Source organism: Prionailurus bengalensis, chromosome C1 (genome assembly GCF_016509475.1).
Source record: "Prionailurus bengalensis isolate Pbe53 chromosome C1, Fcat_Pben_1.1_paternal_pri, whole genome shotgun sequence".
NCBI lineage: Eukaryota > Metazoa > Chordata > Mammalia > Carnivora > Felidae > Prionailurus > Prionailurus bengalensis.
The window spans coordinates 95,147,680-95,169,897 of record NC_057345.1 but is presented as its reverse complement, the minus strand read 5'-3'; the positions used below and the strand labels follow the sequence as shown (position 1 = coordinate 95,169,897).

Below are 22,218 nucleotides of genomic sequence, written 5' to 3'. Positions count from 1 at the left end.
TTCGCAAATGACATATCGGACAAAGGGCTAGTATCCAAAATCTATAAAGAGCTCACCAAACTCCACACCCGAAAAACAAATAACCCAGTGAAGAAATGGGCAGAAGACATGAATAGACACTTCTCTAAAGAAGACATCCAGATGGCCAACAGGCACATGAAAAGATGCTCAACGTCGCTCCTCATCAGGGAAATACAAATCAAAACCACACTCAGATATCACGTCACGCCAGTCAGAGTGGCCAAAATGAACAAATCAGGAGACTATAGATGCTGGAGAGGATGTGGAGAAATGGGAACCCTCTTGCACTGTTGGTGGGAATGCAAACTGGTGCAGCCACTCTAGAAAACAGTGTGGAGGTTCCTCAAAAAATTAAAAATAGACCTACCCTATGACCCAGCAGTAGTACTGCTAGGAATTTACCCAAGGGATACAAGAGTACTGATGCATAGGGGCACTTGTACCCCAATGTTTATAGCAGCACTCTCAACAATAGCCAAATTATGGAAAGAGCCTAAATGTCCATCAACTGATGAATGGATAAAGAAATTGTGGTTTATATACACAATGGAGTACTATGTGGCAATGAGAAAGAATGAAATATGGCCCTTTGTAGCAACATGGATGGAACTGGAGAGTGTGATGCTAAGTGAAATAAGCCATACAGAGAAAGACAGATACCATATGTTTTCACTCTTATGTGGATCCTAAGAAACTTAACAGAAACCCATGGGGGAGGGGAAGAAAAAAAAAAAGAGGTTAGAATGGGAGAGAGCCAAAGCATAAGAGACTCTTAAAAACTGAGAACAAACTGAGAGTTGATGGGGGGTGGGAGGGAGGGGGTGGGTGGGTGATGGGTATTGAGGAGGGCACCTTTTGGGATGAGCACTGGCTGTTGTATGGAAACCAATTTGACAATAAATTTCAAAAAAAATAAAAGTGTTTTGGTAGTCTTTAGGATTTTCCACATATAAGATCATATCATCTGCAAACAAAGACAGGTACACTTCTTTATGATTTGTATGCCTTTTATTTCTCCTCCTCCTCCTTCCCCCTCCTCTTCCCCCTCCTCCTCTCCCTCCTCCTCCTTCCCCTCCTCTTCCCCTCCTTTCCCTCCTCTTCCCTCTGCTCCCCCTCTTCCTTCTCCTCTTCTTCCTGATTACTGCTGTGGCTAGAACTTCAAGTGCTATGTTAAATAGGGGTGATGAGAGTAGGTGTCCTTGTCTTGTTCCTGATCTTAGAAGAAAAGCTTTCAACCTTACACTGTTGAGTATAATGTTAGCTGTGGGTTTGTCATATATAGTTGTCCTTATAAGGTATTTTCCTTCTGTACCTAATTTGCTTAGGATTTTTATGATCAACTGATGTTGTATTTTGTCAAATACTTTTTCTGCATCTACTAAGGTAATCATATGATTTTTATCTTCCATTTATATTGTATATTACATTAATTGATTTACATTTGTTGAGCCACCCTTGAAACCCAGTAATAAATCCCACCTGATCATGGTGTGGGAATATTTTGATGTGCTGTTGAAATCAATGTGATAATATTTTGTTGATAATTTTCTCATTGATGTTCATCAGGGATATTGATCTGTAAGGGATTTTTATATTATTGTAGTGTCTTTATCTGCCTTTGGTTTCAGAGTAGTATTAGCCTTGTAAAATAAATTTGGGAGTGTCTTCTCTTTTTCAAGTTTTGGAAAAGTTTGAGAAGGGTCAGTGTTAATTCTTTGAATAGTTGGTAGACTTCACAAGGGAAGCCATCTGGTCTTGGGTTTTACTTTGTTGGGTTGTTTTTTATTACTGATTCAATCTTCTAACTCATTATTTGTCAGTTTATATTTCCTATTTCCTCATGATTCTGGTAGGTTTATGTTTCTAGAAATTCATTCATTTCTTGTAGGTTGTCCAATTTGTTAATATATAATTGTTCATAATAGTCTATTATCAACCTTTGTATTTCTGTGGTATTTATTATAACAACTCTTTCATTTGTAATTTTATTTATTTGAGTCCTCTTTTTTTCTTGCCAAGTCTAGTTAAAGGTTTTTTAGTTTTGTTTATCTTTTAAAAGAAACAACCTTTTGTTTTATATTTTCTTTTCTCTATTTCATTTATTTCTGTTCTGAGCTTTGTTATTTTCTTCCTTCTTCTAATTTTGGGCTTAGTTTGTTCTTTTTCTAGTTCCTTGCAGTATAAAGTTAGATTGTTTGAGATCTTTTTTTAAATGTAGGCATTTATTGTTATAATTTCCCCTCTTACAACTGCTTTTGCTGCATGCCTTAAGTTTTGTTATGTTTTATTTTCTTTTTCCTTTGCCTCAAGATATTGTTTGGTTTTACTTTTGATTGCTTTGATCTGTTGTTCAGGAGCATATTGTTTAATTTCTACATATTTGCGATTTTTTTAGGTTGTGGTCAGAAGAGACACTCAATCTTTTTAAATTTTCTGAAACTTGTGTTTTGATCTAACACATGATCTACTCTTGAGAATATTCTTTGTGCACTTAATGTTCTGTATAAATCTGTTAAGTCCAGTTTATCTAAAGTATAGGTCAAATCTAACACTTCCTTATTGATATTCTGTCTGGATGACCTATCCATTGTTGAAAGTGAAGTATTGAAGTCCTCTACTATTCTCATGTTATTATTTCTCTTCCGATGTAAGTTGTTACTTAATATATTTAGATTCTCTGATGTTGGGTGCATGTATATGTACAATCAATATAATCTCTTGGTGAATTGACATCTTTATCATTATATAATGAGATACCTTGTCACCTATTACAGATTCTCATTTAAAATCTATTTTGTCTGATAGAAGTATAACTATGGCTGCTCTGTTTTGGTTTGCATTTGTATAGAATACTTTTTTCCAATCCTTCATTATGAGCCTATTGTGTCCTTAAAATCAAGTGAGTCTCTTGTTTTCAGGATACTGTTGGGTATTGTTTTTTAAATCCACTGAGCTACTCTTTAACTTTGATTGGAGAAGTTAACCCATTTACACTTACAGTAATTTTTGATAGTGAAGCTCTTTCTAATACCAACTTACTGTTTTCTGGCTGTCTGTAGTTCTTTTGTTCCTATCATCCTGTCTCATTTTCTTTCTATTTGCACTGATGATTTTTCATAGTGGTATCCTTTTTTTTAAGTTTATTTATTTATCTTGAGAGAGAGAGAGTGTGTGCAGGTAAGGGGCAGAGAGGGAGACAATCTGCACTGTCAGCACAGAGCCCAACATGGAGCTTGATCCCACAAACTATGAAATCATGACCTGAGCCAAAATCAGGAGTTAGGTGCTTACCCCGCTGAGCCACCGAGCACCCCCATAGTGGTATGCTTTTATTCCCTTCTCTTTATCTTGTATCTATAATAGATTTTTTTCCTGTGTGGTTACCTGAGTCTTACATAAACATTTATAGTTATAACAGTTTAAGTTGATAGCAAGTTAACTTCAATCACATACAAAAACTCTACCCTTCTCTCCTTCTCCCAGTGTTTTTGTTTTTGATATCACAGTTTGCATCATCTTATATTGTGTATCCATTAAAAATTGTAGCTATAGCTATTTTAGTACTTTTGTACTTTAGTTAGTTAAGTGTACTAGAGTTAAATGATTAACATATCATATTATAGCATTGGAGTATTCCCATTTTGACTATATACTTACCCTCATCAGTGTGTTTTATAGTTTCATGTTTTTATGTTACTGATAGCTTCCAATCATTTCGGGTTAAAGGACTTCTTTCAGCATTTCCTGAAATGCGGATCTGGTGGTGATAACTCCTTTAACTTTTGTTTTCTGGATAGTCTTTATTTTCTTTTATTTCTGATATCTTTGCTAAATAAAGTATTCTTGGTTGGCAGTTTTTTTTAATTAATTAATTAGCAGTTTAAATATATCCTCCCATTCTCTTCTGGACTGTATGATTTCTGCTGAGAATTCCACTAGTAGCTTTATGGGAGTTCTCTTGTAAGTGACAATCTTCTTTTCTCTTGCTACCTTCAATATTCTCTTTGTCTTTGATTTTTTAAAGTTTATTTGTTTTTTGTTTTTGTTTTGAGAGAGACAGAGACAGCATGATTGAGGGAGAGGCAGAGAAAAATGGAGAGAAAGAATCCCAACTAGGCTCCTCACTGCCAGCACAGAGCCTGATGTAGGGCTCAAACTCATGAAACTGTGAGATCATGATCTGAGCTCAAATCAAGAATCAGACGCTTAACGAAATGAGCCACACAGGTGCCCCTCTTTGATTTTTGACAGTTGTATTATAATGTGTGTTGGAGAAGATCTCTTTGATTGAATTTGGGAACCTATAAGCTTCATGAATTTGGATGGCCAAATTTCTCACCACTTTTGGGAAATTCTCAGCTCTTATTTAAATAAGCTTTTTGCTCATTTCTTCCATTCTTCCCCTTCTGAGACTCCAATAATGCAGTTTCCCTTAACAACATCCATAAGTCCCATAGGCTTTCTTCACTTCTTTTCACTTTTTAAACTTTTTTCGCTTCTGACTGGATAGTTTCAAATGTTTTCTAGTTCACTGATTCTTCTGTTTGGTCCAGTTTGATGTTGAAGCTCTCTATTAAACTCTTTAGTTCAGTCTTTGTATTCTTCACTTCTAGAATTCTGTTTGGTTCTTTTTTTATGTTCTCTTTTTGCTTTTTATTGTTTGTTTTCTATCTCATTTTGCTCTTTTATTGTTTTCCTGATATAGTTAAGTTGTATATCTATGTTATTTTGTAGCCCTCTGATCATCTTTAAAATAATTATTTTGAGGGGCGCCTGGGTGGCTCAGTTGGTTGAGCGTCTGACTTTGGCTCAGGTCATGATCTCATGGTTCGTGGGTTCGAGCCCCACATCAGGCTGTGTGCTGACAGCTTAGAACCTGGAGCCAGCTTCGAATTCTGTGTCTCCCTCTCTTTCTGCTCCTCCCCCGCTCATGCTCTGTCCCTCTCTCCTTCAAAGATAAAAAAAAAAATTAATTATTTTGAATTGTTTGTCAGGCAATTTATGTATTTCTATTTCTTTGGGGTCAGTTACTAGAAGTTGACTGTGTTCTTTTAGGGATGGTGTGTTTCCCTGACTTTTGTAATGCCTTTATCTTTACATATCTTTACATACCTCCACATATTTGAAGAAGCATTCACCTCTACCATACTTTAGGGACTGACTTCAGTAAAGAAAGACCTTTACCTGTGGGTGGGGGCACAATAGCGAGTGCTGTAGGTAGTGACCCCAGGTAGTGATACAGAGTGCCACATGCAGAAGTGTGTGCTGGCTCCTAGACTGGGGTAGATGTGATGTCTCATTGACTCAGGCTGCTGGAATCCACAACATCAACAAATACGTGGTTCTTCATAAGTTCTGTGGGGGGTCTGCAGTAGCTACAAGTGTTGCTTGTATCCTTAGTGTTGCCTCCTGGTCTAGCTGCTATAGGCCATAGCAGGTGGGGGTTATAGTTGGAGTAGTCTTATGCACACACTCAGCTGTGTAGTGGCAGGAGTAGTTGCAGACATACATGAATTGGCAAGGTGTCAAGCAAGGAGCAAGGGCTGAGGTCAACTTCAGTCACACTTGCAGCTATGGGGGCTCTGGCTGTGGGTGTGCACTTCTGTGGCTACTGGGTCTTGCCACAGGTGTGCATGTGGCAGCAGAAGTTGGTAATTGGAGTCAAGTTGGATTAGTGCAGGTGCACAGCTGCATGGGTTAGCTGTATTTGAGCACAGCAATACAGGCCAGTGACAGGAGATGGGACCAGTCTGGGTCCACAAACAGCTATGTAGGCCGTGGCTGTTGGCATTTGCTCCTGTGGATCCAGGGTCTTGCCATGGGTATGCACATGGCAATATAGTCTCGTGATGGCAGCCAGGCCAGTGACATGTATAGCTGTATAGTTGTACAACTGGAAGGGCTAGTCTCAAATGTGCCCATGGTGGTAGGGTCAGCTGTCATGGTCTAGGCTGCCATCTTGCCATCACAGAGACTATGGGCTACCAGTGTGGTTCATGGGATCTAGTGGGAATGGGGGAAGGGATCCAAGAGGGATTTGGGCAGCTAGAATTTGCAAATGCAAAAATCTTTGGGTTAAAACTCTGAGTCAAAAATGGTGGGGGTGTTTGAGGTGGCTGTGCTAGACATTGGTTTCTTCAGCAACACAACCTGCTGAGTCCTTTGCTGAGCAGGCCACTGGGAACCCTTTGTGGCTCATACTAGTAGCCTCTGCCCATTCCCATACATATTGGGAATTTTGGTAAACCATTTTTTCCCTATGAGCCTCAGCCTTGTAAGTTTCATGTCTTGCCAACACACAACAGAGGCTACATTTCCTTAGCAGGGATCTATTCAAAATGATATAGAAGTGGAGAAACAGTAACCCTCTTGCACAGTTGGTGGGAATGCAAACTGGTGTGGCTGCTCTGGAAAATAGCGTGGACGTTCCTCAAAAAATTAAAAATGGAATTACCCTACAACTCAGCAATAGCACTACTAGGAATTTATCCAAAGGATACAGGAGTGCTGATTCATATGGGCACTTGTACCCCAATGTTTATAGCAGTGCTTTCAACAATAACTAAATTGTGAAAAGAGCCCAAATGTCCATCAACTAATGAATGGATAAATAAGATGTGGTATATGTATACAAGGGAATACTATTCGGTGATCAAAAAGAATGAGATCTTGCCATTTGCAATAATGTGGATGGAACTAGAATGTATTATGCTAAGTGAAATAAGTCAAAGAAAGACAAATATATGATTTCACTCATATGTGGAACTTGAGAAACTTAACAGAAGACCATGGGGGAAGGGAAGGGGAAAAATAGTTACAAACAGAGAGGGAGGCAAACCATGAGGAACTCTAAATGCAGAGAACAAACTGAGGGTTGATGGGGGGACATGGGAGGGGGAGGGATGGGTGATGGGCATTGAGAGCACTTGTTGGGAGGAGCACTGGGTGTTGTATGTGAGTGATGAATCACAGGAATCTACCCCCAAAGCCAAGAGCACACTGTATACACTGTATGTTAGCTAATTTGACAATAAATTCTATTAAAAAACAAACAAAAACCCAAAGTGATATAGGAATAGTGAAACAGCTGTCAATACACTTCTTCTGCAGGAGGAAAGTTAGCCGTAGTTCTTGCAGCAGTCCACACAACCATACAGGAGCTAGTTTCTCTGTCTCCCCAGGTATCAGCTCATGTGTGAAAAAATAAGACTCACATTGAGTTAAGAATCATCCTGGTTTTCAAAACTCATGCCCCTCCAAAGCATATACCTCCCGTTAGAGATGTCACTTTTTTGCTCCAGATATTGAAAAGTTGTTTTTCTCTTTTTTTTTTCCTTAATAAGTCTTGCTAGAAGAGTCATTGTTTTATTAAACTTCTGGCTTTATTTTCTCTATTATGTGTCTGTTTTCTGTTCACTGATTGTTATTCTTTATCATTGCCTTTCTTCTATTTTTCTTTAGATTTAATTGGCTTTCTTTCTCCTTTTCTGAATGTGGAATTGTAGACTTCCCTTTCTTCTTTTAAAACAGGTATGTTTAAAGCTTTACATTTTCCTCCTAAACTATGCTTAAATGTGTCTCCCAAATTTCGAAATTGTTTTTATCATTAAACTTAAAATAGTTTCTACTTTCACTGTGAGTTCTTCTTTGAACTAGTGGTCATTTGCAATATGTTGCTTAATTTTGAAATGTTTATACTTTTTATTTTTTTTTAAGTTTGAATTAAATTCCAGTTGACTAACATACAGGTAATATTAGTTTCAGGTGTACAATATGGTGATGCTGCACTTCCATACAACACCCAGTGCTCAACATAAGTGTGCACCTTAATCCCCATCACCTATTTCACCCATCCCTACACCACCTCCCCACTGGTAACCATCATTTTGTTGTCTATAGTTAAGAGTCTGTTTCTTGGATTTTTTTTCCTCTCTCTCCCCACCTTTACCCTTTTGTTTTGTCTCTTAAATTTCATATATGAGTGACACCATATGGTATTTGTCTCTCTCTGACTTATTTCACTTAGTATAATAGTCTCTCACTCCATCCACGTCACTGCAAATGGGAAAATGTCATTCTTTTTTACAGTTGAGTAATATTCCACTATGTATATATACAACAACTTCTTTATCCATTCATCAGTTCCTGAACACTCGGGCTGTTTCCATAATTTGACTCTTGGAAATAATGTTGCTGTAAGCATTGAAGTTCATGTATCCCTTTGAATTAGCATTTTTGTGTGCTTTTATATTTCCTTAAGCAGTCTACTATATTTTTTTTCAAGTTTTTATTTAAATTCTAGTTAGTTAACATAGAGTGTTATATCAGTTTCAGGAGTAGAATTAAAAATTTGTCTCATTGTCATTGATTTGTAGCTTAATTTCACACACAGACAGGCTGGAAACATATCAACAAAATCAGCCGGTGTATGTTCATATATAATGACTCTCTCTCTACTGGAGTGTGACTAATGTCCTATGCTGTCATCTACTGACAACTGATGGGAATGCAAGCATATTTTTTTATTATTGGAGTAAAATTTGTAAAGAACATAAGTTTCAGGTATACAGCATTAAAATTCAATACCTGTATACACTACAAAGTGATCACCACAAAAAGTCTAGTTACCATCTATTACCATAAATATACCCCCTTTACCCATTTTGCCCACCCTCAACACAGTTCCCCTCTGGTAATCATCAAGCAGTTCTCTGTATCTGAGTTTGTTTTTATATTATTTGTCTTTTATTTGGGTTTTTTTAGATTCCATACATTAATAAAATCATGTGGTATTTCTCCTCCATCTGACTTATTTCACTTAGTTTAATACCCTCAAGGCCCATCCGTTTATACAGAATGAACTTCTTATGCTGCCATTCTGAACCCCTCTCTTTGGAGTGCAAACATTTCTTAAATGATTTCAAGTAATCAACTTTTTAAAAAACTTAAGCCAAGAGACTATGAACAAAACTTTTTTGAGTGACTAAGACTGCTTTCAGACTGAATAAAACCCCTAATATGCTGATGGTATATGAAAAAAATTCTTTTACTGAAAAGAGTGAAAAACTATTATTTTTGTTATCTGATGTAAACTTACACTTGATCCCTAGGATACAAAGATCTATGGGAACTTTAAAAACGAATTGGCTGGTTCTGCCCTGCAGCCATGCTGCAGGCCTGTGAGGCTCCTCACTGCCGCAGGTAAGATTTACTTGAGATTTATGTAAGTAGGGGGCTCCTGTTCTGATGTAGGTGGAGTGGTTGAGCTGGAGACTTGAGAGCATGGCTCCCAACGAGGCTGTCTGCTGCCCAAGAAGAGTCGTGGTGGGAACTGGTGTGTGAAATCCAACATGGTGGAGAAGTAGAGGGACTTGAAGTGCCCTTGTCCCTCAAACACAGCAGTCTAGAGGCCAGAGGAGTTTGACTTCCAAGAGTCTGGGCTGCAGAGTGACAGAGATGTCTCCAGGGGCCGATGGGGACAACCTGGTAGGCTATATGTGCATGATTGTGAACTCGGAAAGATAAAATGGGTGGTGTAAGCACAGAGGGGAGGGATCCCCCTTCTGCATAGAGGCAAAGGGAAGAGAAAGAGAGGCTGTGGAAGTGCAGGACTGTGTTTATACAAGAGAAAAACCATGGACAGGGGGTCAGAAAAACAACGGAGAAAGATCCAATCTCTAACTGTGGGGCTTTCTCTGGACTGGGGCTGGCTGTCCAGTTTGCACACCTGGGGAGGAGGGGAGCCTGCCCCGGGCTCAGTAACTGGTTCAGAAGTGCAGTTTACAGTGGGAGAAAGCAACCCCTTCCCTTGAGTGCTGTGGGAAGAAGGTATATAACCATTCAAAGGACAAAGGACCATGCCTGTGCCCACCAGTAAGGGGCCATTTATTGGCAGGGTGGAGTGGCACTTCCCTGGAATCGGGGTGCGTGGAGCAGGATCCTTTAGAACATCTGGGTTTGAATCCCAGATGAGCTCCAGGGAGGTGCGGGAGACTGTGGAGCCAAAGAACAAAACAAAACAAAACAAACAAACAAACAAAAAATGGGCCTATTTGTGCTTGCACAGCACTGGAGGGCTGCCTGAACAGAGTTCAGGACAGAGTTCAGGATTGGGTTTGGGACACCCAATCTGGGGAGGAGAGACTGGGTGTCACCATTTTTCTCCCCATCGTCAACAAAGTGGTGCTTCAGGGAATGGACAGCAGACCCACTGTGGAGGCAGGACCTGCCTACACCAAACCACTCCCTTCAGCACCTGTTAAGTGGATATCTACCTGACGCTGACCAACCAGACAGCCCCTCCTCCAGACCAGCACTGCCACCGGTTCCAAGGCACCAAGTGTTTTTGCATTTTCTAATTTAATTTGGGCATACACACACACATATATACACACACACACACACACACACACACACACACACACATATATATATATATTTTTTTTTTTCTTCCTTTTATCCTTTGTACTTCTTCCCTCCTCCAGTCTGGTTATTCTGGTTGTTGGTTTGTTTAAGCAGACATATTTAATCTATTCTCTTTATACCTATTCTATATCTCCTTCTTTCCTTTCCCCCCTCTCTCTCTGGATTAAGCCATATGGTTTCTCTGCCTAGTCAATTTTCTTTTCCTTTCTTTTTCCCTTCCCTTGTCATTTCTCTCTTTGTATGGGATGAGGCCTCTTCCACCAACACTTCACTCCCTCCCCCATTTTTTTTGGTTTGTTTATGCGGTTTTTTTGTTTTTAATTTTTTTTCCAGGGCTACTTCAACGAACAAATCAAAGCACACCTGGTGGAGGGCCCAAAACATCACTACGAATAGGGAGAAAAAGCAACCAGAGTTCAAACAAGAGAGAGCACATAACACATTTCAAACACATCTCCTGAAGGGCCAGCTCCTTGACAGTGTATGACCCCTCTTTAATATAGTAGTGCTCGCACATAACAAGCTTTTAAAACACATAAGGGACAGAAAACTAACCAAAATGATGAAACAGAAGAATTCTCCTCAAAAGAAATTCCAAGAAGAAATGACAGCTAAAGAATTGATCAAAACAGATATAAACAATATATCTGTTCAAGAATTTAGAATAATAGTCATAAGATTAATCACTGGGCTTGAAAAAAACATAGAAGACAACAGAGAATCTATTCCTGCAGAGATCAAGAAACCATGAATTAAAAAATGTTGTAAATGAGGTGCAAAATAAACTAGATGTGGTGGCAGCAAGGACTGAAGAGGCAGAGGGGGATAATAAGTGAAATAGAAGATAAAACTATGGAAAAAGATGAAGCTGGGAAAAGAGACAAAAAAATTCTAGAACATGAGGAGAGACTTAGAGAACTAAGTGATTCAATGAAACATAATAATATCTGTATCATAGGAGTCCCAGAAGAAGAAGGAGAGAAAGGGGTGGAAGGTGTACTTGAACAAATCATAGCTGAGAACTTCCCCAATCTGGGGAAAGAAACAGACATTGAAATCCAGGAGGCAGAGAGAACTCCCTTCAGACATAACAAGAATCGATTTTCTGCATGGCATGTCATAGTGAAACTGACAAAATACAAAGGTAAAGAGAGAATTCTGAAAGCAGCTGGGGACAAATGGGCCTTAACCTACATGGGTAGACACATAAGGGTAGTAGCAGACCTATCTTCTGAAACTTGGCAGGCCAGAAGGGAGTGGCAGGAAATATTCAGTATGCTGAATAGGAAAATATGCAGCCAAGAATCCTTTATCCATCAAGCCTGTCATTCAGAATAGGAGAGATAAAGGTTTTTCCAGACAAACAAAAACTGAAGGAGTTCATCACCACTAAACCAGCCCTACAAGAGATCCTAAGGGGGACTCTGTGAGTGGAATGTTGCAAAGACCACAAAGGGACAGAGACATCACTACAAGCATGAAACCTACAGATAACACAATGAAACTAAATCCATATCTTTCAATAATAACGCTGAATGTAAATGGACTAAATGTTCCAATCAAAAGACTTAGGGTATCAGAATGGATTAAAAAACAAGACCCATCTATTTGCTGTCTACAAGAGACCCATTTTAGACCTGAGAACACCTTTACACTGAAAGTTAGGGGATGGAGAATCATCTATAATGCTACTGGAAGTCAAAAGAAAGCTGGAGTAGCCATACTTATATCAGACAAACTAGATTTTAAAGTAAAGACTGTAACAAAAGATGAAGAAGGACATTATATCATAATTATGGGGTCTATCCATCAAGAACTAAATGATAAATGATTATGCATCCAATTTGAAAGCACCCAAATATATAAAACAATTACAAACATAAGCAATCTTATTGATAAGAACACAGTAATTTCAGGTGACTTTAATACTTCACTTACAACAATGGACAGATCATCTAGGCAGAAATATTAATAAACAATGGCCCTGAATGGACCAGATGTAGTTGACAGATATATGCAGAACTTTTCATCCAAAAGCAGCAAAATACACATTCTTCTAGAATGCACATGGAACATTCTCCAACATAGATCACATACTGGGTCACAAAACAGCCCTCAATAAATATAAAAGAACTGAGATCATACCACGCACATTTTCAGATCACAATGTTATGAAACTTGAAATCAACCACAGGAAAATACTTGGAAAACCTCCAAATGCATGGAGGTTAAAGAAAATCCTACTAAAGCATGAATGGGTCAACCAGGCAATTAAATAAGAAATTAAAAAGTATATGGAAAAATATGAAAATGAAAGCATGACAGTCCAAACCCCTTGGAATGCAGCAAAGGCAGTTCTAAGAGGAAAATACATTGCAACCCAGGCCTATCTCAAAAACAAGAAAAATCCCAAATATAAACTCTAATAGCACACCTAAAGGAACTAGAAGCAGAGCAGCAAAGGAGCCCCAAGAACAGCAGAAGAAGAGAAATAATAAGGATTAGAGCAGAAATAAACAATATAGAATCCTCCCCACCAAAAAAAACCAAAAAACAAAACAAACAAACAAACAAAAACAGTAGTACAGATCATTGAAACTAAGAGCTGTTTTTTTTTAAAAAAATCAACAAAATTGATAAACACCTGGCCAGACTTCTGAAAAAGAAAAGAAAGAGTACCCAAATAGATAAATCACAAATGAAAATGGATTTATTACAACCAATCCCTCAGAAATACAAGCAATCATCAGGGAATGCTGTGAAAAATTATATGCAAACAAACTGGACAACCTGGAAGAAATGGACAAATTCCTAGACACCCACACACTACCAAAACTCAAACAGGAAGAAGTAGAAAATTTGAACAAACCCATAACTAGTGAAGAAATTGAATCAGTTGTCAAAAAATCTCCCAACAAATAAGAGTCCTGGGCCAGATGGCTTCCCAGGGAAGTTCTACCAGACATTTATAACAGAGTTAATACCCACCCTTCTCAAGCTTCTCTTCCAAAAAATAGAAACAGAAGGAAAGCTACCGGACTCATTCTATGAATCCAGCATTGCCTTGATTCCCAAACTAGACAGAGACCCCACAAAAAAGAGAATTACAGGCCAATATCCCTGATGAACATGGATGCAAAACTTTTCAACAAGATACTAGCAAATCAAATTCAACAGTGTCTAAAAATAATTATTCACCATGATCAAGTGGGATTCATTCCTGGGCTGCAGGGCTGGTTCAATATTTGCAAATCAATCAATGTAATACATCATATTAATAAAAGAAAGGATAAGAACCATATCCTGTCAATAGATGCAAAAAAAAAAACATTTAATAAAATACAGCTTCCTTAATAAAAACCCTCAAGAAAGTCAGGATAGAGGAACATACCTAAACATCATAAAAGCCATTTATGAAAAGCTCACAGCTAATATCATCCTTCATGGGAAAAACTGAGAGCTTTCCCCTGAGATCAGGAATACTGCAGGGATGTCCACTCTCACCACTATTGTTTAACATAGTGTTGGAAGTCCTAGCATCAGCAATCTGACAACAAAATGAAATAAAAGGCATCCAAATTGGCAAAGAATAAGTCAAACTTTCACTTTTTGCAGACGACATGATACTCTGCATGGAAAACCCAAAGACTCCACCAAAAAGCTGGTAGAACCGATACATGAATTCAGCAAAGTTGCAGGATACAAAATCAATGTACAGAAATTGGTTGCCTTTCTATACACCAATAATGAAGCAACAGAAAGAGAAATAAAGAAACTGATTGCATTCACAATTGCACCAAGAACCATAAAATACCTACGAATAAAGCTAACCAAAGATGTAAAAGATCTGTATGCTGAAAACTATAGAAAACTTATGAAGGAAATTGAAGAAGACACAAAGAAATGAAAAAACATTCCATGCTCATGGATTGGAAGAGTAAATATTGTTAAAATGTCAATACTACCCCCAAAGCAGTCTACACATTCAGTGCAATCCAAATCACAATTGCACTAGCATTCTTCTTAAGGCTGAAAAAACAATTCTAAAATTTGTATGGAACCACAAAAGACCCCGAATAGCCAAACTGATGTTGAAAAAGAAAACCAAAGTGGCAGGTATCACGATCCCAGACTTTAGCCTCTACTACAAAGCTGTAGTCATCAAGACAGTGTGGTATTGGCACAAAAGCAGACACAAAGACCAGAGAATCCAGAATTGGACCCACAAATGTATAGCCAACTAATCTTTAACAAAGCAGGAAAGAGTATCCAATGGAAAAAACACAGCCTCTTTAACAAATGGTGCTGGGAGAACTGGACAGCAACATGCAGAAGAATGAAACTAGACCACTTTCTTACACCATACACAAAAATAAACTCAAAACGTATGAAAGACCTAAAGGTGAGACAGGAAACCATAAAAACCCTAGGGGAGAAAACAGGCAACAACCTCTTTGACCTCAACCGCAGCGATTTCTTGCTCGACACATCTCCAAAGGCAAGGGAATTAAAAGCAAAAATGAACTATTGGGACCTCATCAAAATAAAAAGCTTCTGCATTGCAAAGTAAACAATCAATAATACTAAAAAGTAACCAACAGAATGGGAAAAGATATTTGCAGGTGACATATCAGATAAAGGATTAGTATGCAAAATTTTCAACACCTGAAAAACAAATAATCTAGTGAAGAAATGGGCAGAAGACATGAATAGACACTTTTCCAAAGAAGACATCCAGATGGCCAATAGACACATGAAAAGATGCTCAGCGTAGCTCCTCATCAGGGAAATACAAATCAAAACCACACTGAGATACCAGTCAGAGTGGCCAAAATGAACCAATCAGGAAACAACAGATGCTGGCAAGGATGTGGAAAAATGGGAACCCTCTTGCACTGCTGGTGGGAATGCAAACTGGTGCAGCCACTCTGGAGAAGTGTGGGGGTTCCTCAAAAAATTAAAAATAGGACTACCCTACGATCCAGCAATAGCACTACTTGGAATTTATCCAAAGGATAGAGAAGTGCTGATTCATAGGGGCACATTAACTCCAATGTTTATGGCAGCACGTTCAGCAATAGCCAAATTATGGAAAGAGCCTAAATGTCCATCAACTGATGAATAGATAAAGAAGATGTGGCTTATATATACAATGGAATACTACTTGGCAATGAGAAAGAATGAAATCCTGCCATTTGCAGCAAGGTGGATGGAACTGGAGGACATTATGCTAAGTGAAGTCAGTCAGAGAGACAAATATCATGTTTTCACTCATGGAACTCGTGAAACTTAACAGAAGACCATGGGGGAAGGAAGGGGAAAAAATAGTTACAAACAGGGAGTGAGGCAAACCATATGATACTCTTAAATACAAAGAACAAACTGAAGGTTGATGGGAGAGGTAGGGGAGAGGGGAAAATGGGTTGTGGGCATTGAGGAGGGTACTTGTTGGGATGAGCTCTGGGTGTTGTATGCAAGCAATGTATCATGGGAATCTACCCACAAAACCTAGAGCACACTGTACACACTGTATGTTAGTCAATAAAGCATATTAAAAATAAAGAAAAAATAAGAAAAGAAAGAAATATATAAAAATAAATTAAATATAAATAAAATAAAAATATAAATAAAAATAAATAAAAATAAATAAATAAATCAACAAACATTAAAAAATGAAATAAAAAATAAAAATAAAAAATAATTGGCTGGGGGCACCTGGGTGGCTGCTTGAGCATCAACTTCAGTTCACATCAGGATCTCAAGGTTCATGAGTTGGAGCCCCTCATTGGATTTGCTGCTGTCAAGTGTGGAGCCTGCTTCAGATTCTCTATCTCCCTCTTTCTCTGCCCCTCCCCAGCTCATGCTCTCTCTCTCTCTCAAAAAAAGAAATAAACCTCTTTTAAAAAAAAACTAATTGGGATAATGGGGGCTTCAAACAATCCCAGATCCAGAGCACAACATGTTGTTTTTCAACTTTTGTCTATTAACAAGAAAACTGTTGACATCCAGTGTCATAATCGATGCCCTCTAACCTGTGTACTTTTGAGGACAGTGACCCTCAACAGCTCTGCCTTGAGAAGTGAAACAAAATTATTTATGAACTATACTACACATAGTGTTACAAATGACAGTAAATTGCACACAATCAACTTTTTAAAAATATGAATTAGAGAAGATTAAAAATTATCTAATCTTTTATTCATTCATGTAAAAACATTTTTTAAAAAGGGAAGTACAAAGAGTGTGCAACAATGGAAGATATGCCTGGAAAGTTCTGCTTTGGTGATAGTACATCTCAGAAAAACACTCATCTAGGACATGGCCAGTTTTCAGGTGAGAACGTGAATGAATGGATTTCAATCAGAATAAAATGGTTGATATGTGTTTGTGACACAAAGTTTTCATTTGAATTAAGAACAAGAATGCATGCTGAGGATCACAATGGATGGACCATATTATAGAGTTTCTGATATTTTTCCTCCAGATCTACTTCCTACTCTTCCCCTGGGTCTGACTTAGAGATTGACTATTATAGACTGGATGTTTGTGTCTCCCCAACAATTTGTATGTTGAAATCCTAGCCACTAATATGATGGTACTAGGAAGTGAGACCTTTGGGTGGTGATTATGTTTTGAGAGTGGAGGCCTTGTGAGTGGAATCAGTGTCCTTATAAAGGAGACTGCAAAGTGCTCCCTCACCCCTTCTGCCATGACACAGCATGAAGACAGCCATCTATGAACCAGGAAATGGCTCATACCAGACATCAAATCTGCTGGTGCCTTGATCTTGGATTTCCCAGCCTCCAGAACTGTGAGAAGTCAGTTTCTAGGTTTATATGCCACACAGTCCATGGTATTTTGTAGTGGCAACATGAACAAACTAGACAATGCCCTTATAAAATAGGCTGTAGAGAGCTCTCTTATTCCTTCCACCATGTGAGAATGCAGCGTGAAAACAGCCATCTATGAAACAGGAAGCAGCTATCACCACACATCAAATCTGCTAGTGCCTTGATCTTGGACTTCTCAGCCTCCAGACTATGAGAAATAAATTTCTGTTGTTCATAACCCCCCACCCCCCCCCCCCCCAAAAAAAACAAATTGGCTAAAGAAAAGTCCAACTGGTTGGGACACCTGGGTGGCTCAGTCAGTTAAGCATCAAACTTCAGTTCAGGTCATGATCTCACAGTTTGTGAGTTCGAGCCCCGTGTCAGGCTCTGTGCTGACAGCTTAGAGCCTGGAGCCTTCTTCAGATTCTGCGTCCCCCTCTCTCCCTGAGCCTCCCCCATTCACACTCTGTCTCTCTCTCAAGAATAAACATTAAAAAAAATTTTTTTAAATAAAAGTCCATCTGGTTAAGGGATATAAGGAACATTAAGAAGTCTCATTGAATGATAAAAGTTATATTGATTATACAATATAATAGTTCATCTTTTCCTATTTTAAAAGTGTTAAGAAAAAGTCATGGAAGGCAGAAAATCAGTAAAGAGTCAAATTCTCCCTGCATGAGAATTTTACCTTCAGTTAGTTGTCTAGCTCTGAAAATAAATAAAAGAGGTATGTATCAACTATGTTATTAAGCAACATTTACCAAGGTTAAAATGAACATTGGTAAATTGAATCTGGACTTGGAGAGCTATAAATACCTCATGAGAAGCCATATGCTCTGGATTTCCTTAGTGTGGGACTCATAACTGGACAACTTCCTTGTGACAATCCTGGAAGATAGGGATTTGCATCAAACTTCCAAGGATCATGAGTCTTTTAAACCAGAGAAGCTTCTACATTTCACCCATTAATGTTAATTTCCATTTCCTTGAAACTGAGCTTTTACTTGGAGAATCAGAGAAAATAGCACCAAAGTGACTGTTTAAACTACTGTAGGGACTCCTGCAAAACTTACTTCCACAAAAAAGCAACACATGGCAAGCTCTGGTGCCTGTCTCAGAGCCTCTGAATATACCTAAATGTAGTCTATGATAGTTTTGTAAGATCAAATGCTTAGTTGAACCTAAAAAAAAAAGTTGGGAGGTGACATTAGTATGATGATGGACTTGGAGATTCCAATAATTGTGTCTTTCAGAAAAAGGACAGATGACCACTAAAAAAATAGTTCTGAAAGCTCTGGACTACAATGCAGTAGTAGCAGGAAACCCTGTGGAGCACAAAAACTGAGAATGGCTGATAGAAAAGAATAGGAAAGATTGTACTTGCGTCATCCTATTCACAAGTCCAAAGCAGCTCAGCACCAAGCAGAATCCCCTTAGAGGAATTCACTTCATGGGGAAAAGGGAAATAGAGGGAGTCCAGAAATCTCCATCATTGCTTGGAACATCTCCAGCCTTGCTACCAAGAACCCCACAGACTTTACCAACACTGAACACAGTTGATGTAGCTGCCCAGGGTTCCTGTTGCTGCATCTACTCCCTAGGGCTAGAGCTGCTGCCATGCTGTGCCCCATCTCTTGTGTTCTGAGTCAGGGCTTTGGCCCACCATTACCAGTGCTGCACTGTCACTGCTCTGTGCCCCACCCGCTAGGGTCTAAGTTGTGGGCATTGCTACACTATTGCTACTCTACACTCTGCTCCCTAAGGCCTGAGTGTTGATTATGACCTTCCACTATGAGCGCTGCACTGCCTCTGCATCCTGCCCCCTAAGCCCAGGCCATGACTGCACCTTTCATCCCTGGGCCCATGCTCTGCTGCATTCTACCTCCCTTCCCCTGGGGCCCAAGTCATTACAGCAAGCCCCAGATACTCAGAGATCATTTCCATGAATAATCTGCACATGCCTCTGCCTCAAACACCCATGCCATCACAACAGCAAGTATAACTGTATCCCAGGCCTTAGGTAACATAGTAGTATGCACGTTCCTGAGCACAAGACCCCAGCTTGACTGCTGCTCTGGGTGCCATTGTTCTAGACCCAATTCCAGGAGGATATTCTGGGCTAGAATCTCCTCCTATGGACAAAAAGGAGAGAACGCCAGCAGCCTTGCCACCAAGTATCACAGCATCCCTAGTTGCCACCGCCACTGAAGACACCCACAGCTTTGGTCACTGAAAACCTTCAATCTTCACTGACATGACTAAAGGTAATGGAGCTGCATAAATACTATAACACTGTACTTTTCCCAGAATCAGGTATACTGCACTCACCAACAACTGCCTTACAACCGCCTGCCAGTGAAAGTATTTCCCCACTGAAGAGGTGATTTCTCCCACAAATGTACAGACATCAACACAAGGCCACCAGAAACTTGAAAAAGCAAAGAAATATGATACCACCAAAGCAACAAAATAATTACCAGTAACTGACCCAAAAGAAATGGAGGTCTACAAGTTACCTGACAAGGAATTCAAAATAATTATTTTCATAAAGGTCAGGGATTTTCAAGTGAACACAAACAGCTCAAAAAACTTATGAAATCAATATATGGACAAAATGAGAAGTTTAGCAAAGAGATAGAAATAATTTTTCAAAGAACAAAAGAAATATGCTGGGGCTAAAGAATACAATGAATGCAATGAAAAATGTAATAGAGAGCTTTTGTAATATACTTGATTCAAACAGAAGAATCTGTGAACTTGAAGATGGACCTCTTTAGTATCTAGTCAAAGAAAAAAGAATAAAAAGAAAGAAGAAAGCATATGGGATTGTGAGACACCATCATAAGAACAAATATACTCATTATGGGGATCCTAGGAAACAGAGAGGAAAGGGGGCAGAAGAGTTAACTCACAAACTACCAAAACTGAAACAGGAAGAAATAAAAAATTTGAACAGACCCATAACCAGCAAAAAAATTGAATCAGTAATCAAAACTCTCCCAGCAAACTAGAGTCGTGGGTTAGATGGCTTCTCAAGGGAATTCTACCAGACATTTAAAGAAGAGTTAATATCTATTCTTCTCAAACTTTTCCAATAGAAGGAAAACTTTCAAATTCATTCTATGAGGCCTATGTATCACCCTGATACAAAAACCAGATAAAGACACTACAAAAAAAAAAAAGAGAGAACTACAATGTCTCTGATGAATGTAAGTGCAAAAATCATCAACAAAATACTACCAAACAGAATCAAGCAATACATGTAAAAAGCCATTCACCATTTTCAAGTGGGATTTATTCTTGGGTTGCAAGCATGGTAAAATATTCTCAAATCAATCAGTGTGATACATCACATCAATAAGAGAAAGGATAAAAACCATATGATCATTTCAATAGACACAGAAAAAGCACTTGATATAGTACAACATCCATTCTTGATAAAAGCCCTCAACAAACTAGGTTTAGAGGGAACACACCTCAACATAATATAGGTCATATATGAGAAACAGCTAATATAAGCCTCAATGGGGAAAAACTAGGAAACTTTCCCCTGCAGTCAAAAAGAAGACAAGGGTGCCCTCTCTCAGCATTACTATTTAACATAATACTGGAAATTTTAGAATCGGGAATCAGACAACAGAAAGAAATAATGGGCATACAAATCAGCAAGAAAGAAGTCAAACTTCTACTATTTGCAGATGACATGATACTGTATGTAGAAAACCCAAAAGACTAAGTGAAAAAATTGCTAGAAGTAATACATGAATTAAGCAGTCACAGGATATAAAATCAATGTGTAGAACTCTTGCATTTCTATACACCAATAACGAAGCAGCAGAAAAAAAAAAAATAAAGGAATCAATCCCATTTACAATTGCACCCAAACCAGCAAGAAACCTAGGGATAAACCTAACTAAAGAGGTAAAAAGATCTGTACTCTGAAAACTATAGAACACTTATGAAAGATAATGAAGAGGACACAAAGAAATGGAAAAGCATTCTATGCTCATAGATTGGAAGAACAAACATTGTTAAAATATCTATAGTACCCAAAGAAATCTACACATTTCATGCAATAGCAATTAAAATAACTCCAGAATTCTTCACAGAGCTAGATCAAAGAATCCTAAAATTTGTATGGAACCACAAAAGGCCCCAAATAGGCAAAGCAATTCTGAAAAAAAAATAAAACTGGAGGCATCACAATTCCAAATTTCAAGCTATATTACAAAGCTGTAGTCATCAAAATAGTTTGGTACTGACACAAAAACAGATACATAGATCAATGGAACAGAATAGAAAACCCAGAAATGGACCCACAACTATGTGGTCAACTCATCTCCGATGAAACAGGAAAGAATATGTAACGGAAAAAGACAGTCTGTTCAACAAATGTTGTTGTGAAAACTGGACTACAATAAGGAGAAGAATGAAACTGGACCACTTTCTTATACCATACACAAAATTAATTCAAAATCAATGAAAGACCTAAAGGTGAGATGGGAAACCAACAAAATCCTGGAGGAGATTGCTAGCAGCAACCTCTTTGACCTCAGCCAGGGCAACTTCTTACTAGACATTTCTCTGGAGGCAAGGGAAACAAAAGCAAACATGAACTTTGGGACTTGATCAAGATAAGATCTTCTGCACAGCAAAGGAAACAATCAACAAAACTAAAAGGTAACCTTAAGAATGGGAGAAGATATTTGCAAATGACATATCAGATAACGGGTTAGTATCCACAATATGTAAAGAACTTATCAAGCTTAACATATAAAAAACAAACAACCTATTAAGAAATGGCAGAAGACATGAATAGAGGGGTACCTGGGTGGTGCCATTGGTTAAATGTCTGACTCTTGATCTCTGCTCAGGTCATGATCTCATGGTTTGTGAGTTCAAGCCCTGCATTGGGCTCTGTGCTAATGGTACAGAGCCTGAC

At 38.5% G+C, this 22,218-nt stretch overlaps 1 non-coding gene across 1 annotated transcript; it reads left to right on the top strand.

Moving 5' to 3' along the window:
• The first annotated feature begins 4,792 nt into the window (after nucleotides 1–4,792).
• On the top strand, nucleotides 4,793–4,877 carry TRNAQ-UUG. The gene has a single exon. It is a non-coding gene; the product is annotated as a tRNA-Gln (tRNA).
• Nucleotides 4,878–22,218: the final 17,341 nt, after the last annotated feature.